The sequence below is a fragment of the Orycteropus afer genome, unplaced genomic scaffold (genome assembly GCF_000298275.1).
Source record: "Orycteropus afer afer isolate SDZICR_OR568_19922 unplaced genomic scaffold, OryAfe1.0 scaffold00186, whole genome shotgun sequence".
Classification (NCBI taxonomy): Eukaryota; Metazoa; Chordata; class Mammalia; order Tubulidentata; family Orycteropodidae; genus Orycteropus; species Orycteropus afer.
Window position 1 is genome coordinate 5753233 of NW_006921773.1, and position 4719 is coordinate 5757951.

The following is a 4719-nucleotide window of genomic DNA, read 5'->3' on the forward strand; positions in this document are numbered from 1 at the left end:
CTCGTATCCCCCCCACCTGGGTCACTGTGGCTGACTGTTCTTCTGTCTGGCTTCCTGTCTTTTAATCCTCTTTCTCCTGCTCTTCTGGCCTGCTTCTTTGGGCGTCCCTGAGTTTCCCCTCCTCACCTAATCCCTTTGGCTGATTGCTCTTCTCTTTGGCTTCCTGGATTTTACCACTTTCTCCTGCTCTCCCAGCCTGCTACTCTGTGCTACGCCCGTGCTTACCATGCTCCCGGAGACCCTGTCCCTCTCAGGAGGGTAACAAGGGAAAGTGTTCAGTGCAGTTCAGTGAGTAAGCACAAGCTCGCCCATGCTTACCTTGCTCCCAGAAACCCGGTCCCTCTCAGGAGGGTAACAAGAGAAAGTGTTCAGTGCAGATCAGTGAGTAAGCACAAGCCCGCCCATGCTTACCTTGCTCCTGGAGATCCGGTCCCTCTCGGGAGAGTAACAAGGGAAAGTACTCAGTGCAGATCAGTGAGTAAGCACAAGTCCGCCCATACTTACCTCACTCCCAGTGACTAAGCACAAGCCTGCCCATGCTTACCTAGCTCCCGGAGACCCGGTCCCTCTCAGGAGGGTAACAAGGGAGAGTGTTCAGTGCAGATCAGTGAGTAAGCACATGCCTGCCTTGTTTCTGTACCTATAACTTAAATGATGAGATAGGAGGTAGGTGTTATTGTTATCTCACACTTCACAAGCAAAGAGACTGAGAAATTAGGTAATTTGTTCTAGGCTAAGTTGGAAATCCTACTACAACATATAACCACTAATTAAATATAAACACAAAAATGACACAATGCCTCAGAAACAACAGAGTATCATAGTCCACACAAAGAAGCAAGATAAAACAGGAGAAGCAAGGGACCAGGAAACAGACCCAAAACATATCCCTGATGAAGACACAGCATTGGAGCTCCCTGATAAAGAATTCAAAAGAATTATATTTAGGTATCATCAAAGGATTGAGAGACAGACCAAGGAAAACACAGACAAAACCTTACAAGAAATTTGGAAGAAAATACAAGAACAAAATGACAAAATAAATGAAAAATTAGAAATGATTCTAAATCTACAGATAGATATCCAGAAGATTAATACTAAATTGTCAGAAATAGATAACACATTGAAAGGGCAAAGGAGTAGAATCAATGCAATGGAACAGAATTAATGAGATTGAAGACAAATTCCTGAATATTTCTTTGGAAAGGGATCAATCAGAAAAAAGAGCAAAACAAAATGAAGAAAGCCTAAGATTCATGTGGGATTCCATCAAAAAGAATAACCTACATGTCATTGGAATTCCAGAACAGGAAGAGAAAAATGAAACCACTGAAAAAATTGTCCAAGATCTGTTGGAGGAGAACTTCCCTGATATGATGAAAGATGAGAATATATCCACTCAGGAAGTCCAATGAACTCCAAACAAGATAGACCCCAAAAGAAAAACACCAAGGCATATCATCATCAAACTTACCAAAACCAAAGACAAAGACAGAATCATGAGAGCAGCATGGGGAAAGCAAAAATTTACCTGAAAGGGGCAGCCAATAAGACTAATCTCGGATTTCTCAACAGAAACCATGCAGACAAAAAAACAATGGGATGGTATATATAAAACACTGAAAGAGAAAAATTTCCAACCAAGAATTATGTACCCAGCAAAACTGTCTCTCAAATATGATGGTGAAATTAGGACATTTCTAGATAAGCAGAAATTAAGGGAATTTGTTAAAACCAGACCAACCTTACAAGAGATGCTAAAGAGAGCCCTTTGGACAGAGAAGAAACAACAACCAATAACAACTGAGCATTAACACACATGATGATATAACCCAGATACCAAACCATCTATGGAAGTATCCAAAGTAAATAAGCCTACAAGACTGTAAAATGGGAACCAGAGACACCAACCGACAAATGAGGACAACTACAAAATAAAAAGAAGGAAAAAAATCTGTGTCATTACAGAACTTCTAGATTGTAGAGAAGTCAAGACAACTACAAGATAGAATGGACTGTTCTACACTTGGGAATAAAACTATAAATCACAGGGTTACCTCAGAGAAAAATTATAAACATCCATACCAAAATAAAAAAGAGGACCACCATAAATATTCAGCAAATACTAAAACAATAGCAATGAAGGAAGTGATAACATGATTCACAAACAAAATGAGCTCAGCATAGAAAATTATATAGAACAAAGAAATTGACACAATGAAAAAGTACATGACAAAAATGACAGCAACAAATTCATATTTGCCAATAATTACATATCTGTCAAGGGACTTAATCTCTAAGATTGGTGGAGGACTCTAACACCTCAACACCAAGGGAATTAACAATCCAATTGAAAAATTGGCAGAAGACATGAATAGAGACTTCACCAAGGAGGATATTCAGGTGGTCAGCTAATACATGAAAAGATTCTCACAATCATTGCCCATCAGAGAGATGTAAATCAAAACAACAATGAGATATACCATCTCACCCCAGCATTGAGGGCAAGGTTCAATGAGACGGAAAATGAGAAATGGTGGTGGGGATGTGGAGAAATTGGGACTCTCATATACTGCTTGTGTGACTGTGAAGTGACACAACCACTGTGGAAAGCAATGTGGTGATTCCTTAGAAAGTTGGAATTGGAGATACCATTTGACCCAGCAATCCCATTACTAGGTATACATCCTAGAGAGATGAGAACCAGGATAGGAACAGATATATGTATGCTCATGTTTATCACAGCACTATTTACAATAGCAAAAAGATGGAAACAACCTACATGCCCATCAGCAGAAGAGTGGATGACCAAACTATGGTACTTACACATACTGGAATGCTATGCAGCACTAAAGAATAATGTAGAGTCTGCAAAACATTGCACAATATGGATGAACTTAGAGGACATTATGTTGAGTGAAGTAAGTAAATCACAGATGGACAAATATAGTATTAGTTCACTGTTGTGGAGGGTCAAGGAAAGGTTTATATATGGAGGGAAACTTTCTTTGTTGGTTTCCAGAGGTGGGAGGGGAGGGGAGGAAACACTGCAAAAAAAAAATGCACTGACCCATGTCACTTTAGTTTTGTGTATTTCACTGGACATAAATTATAGTTCAATAAAATGCATTAAAAAAAGATTATGTGTTTTGGATTATGTGTTTACCTGAATGTACTATGGGTATTGAATATTCTCTTACCCGCTTGTACATTAGAAATGATTATGGGGTATATGGATAACAGAGAGTGTGTAAGTCTGCCTTCCCCTGATACTTGATTGGATATATTAAAAGGGGAAATAGAATTTGCCCACAAGAAATATAGGCTTTTGTTTTAAGCTCTGTGTATAAAGAGTACTAGGAGTTTAGGTGGAAAACCTGAGCCCTTCCCAGTACTACTGAGGGAATAGAAGATTTGCATTTGAATAAGGATGTGAAGAAGAGAAAAAATAATGACTGTTTGGCTCTTTGAATTTTGAGCAAGCAGACTGGTTTTGGGTGCATCTCATAGTCCATGAGAGAAACTCCTTCCAGGACTGAAAGTTAAAGGAAGCCAGTGAGTAGTAAACTTATACATTACTTGCTTGTGACCACCAGGGTCCACCTGAGTGGATATGGGAGGAAGGGCTGGCTGGTCTGAAGTGCAATGAGTTGTGAGCCTACAGGCATTGAAATAGTCCCTGAGGACTGAAGATGTGAAAGAAGGTGCTGGCTGGTCTGAAGTGAAGGGAAGAATGTGACTCCCAAACTTGGCAGCTGGTACCCATGACCTAGCTGGGACGGCTAGGGCAGAGCTGACCAGAACCTGACCAAATGAAGAGGAATATGTTTGACACTGAATTAGTGTTAAGTTGCTGAAATTTGATGGCTTGCACTGAGCTGGACTTTGCTTGTTTATGGATCCAGATGCCTGAAGATTCCAAGTAGAACAGAAGATTCTCCAGAGAGAAAGGACCATGCTTGTCTCCTCAGAGTACTGGTTTGATGGGGATAGGCAAATTAGAAATTGGCTATTTGAAATTGGGGAAATAAAGGCATGAAACCTCTGGCTTACACACTTTCATGGGTGTGGTTCTTAAACTGATGGTGAAGGGGTTGTTAAGTTTTGAAGTATAAAAGGAATAATGGCTAAAAAAAAAGCCAGGGGGTGGCATATGCTGTAGTAAATTACTTAGTGTGGCTTTTCTGGTCATTAGTCTTTGTAAACTGCATGATGGAATTTGCTATGAGCAACTGAGGAGCTGCTGATTGCTAAAGTTGTCCACCTTCAGTATTTCTGTTGGGAGTGGCACAAAACAATGTTCTGGGAGGTTCCTGCTCTCTCTCGGGTACTTAGAATTCTAAAGTTATGATTGGTTGGTTTGGGTACTTTGCTGGGTTTAAAAGGAGACCTCCTAGAGGCAGAAGAAGTCTCTCTCTGACTGCCATCTGAGGAAAGAAACACTTCTGAGAGACATGTGCTTCTGGGAAAAGGACGCAAGAGACACACATTGCTGAGTGAGACACCGAGGGTCACACATGTCTGGGAGATAGACAGTGAGATACTGTTGGTGAAAAGACAGCAGGCTGGGAGAGAGACTGAGCTTTCTTCCTGAACTTGAATTGTAGCCTGGTGCTTCCCTAATACACCCTATAATCTGAGTTCTGTATAGCCACTGCAGTGAATTATCAAACCCAGGAGAAAGGTGGTGGGTGCTTTGGGAAGAATGGTTAGTGGAAA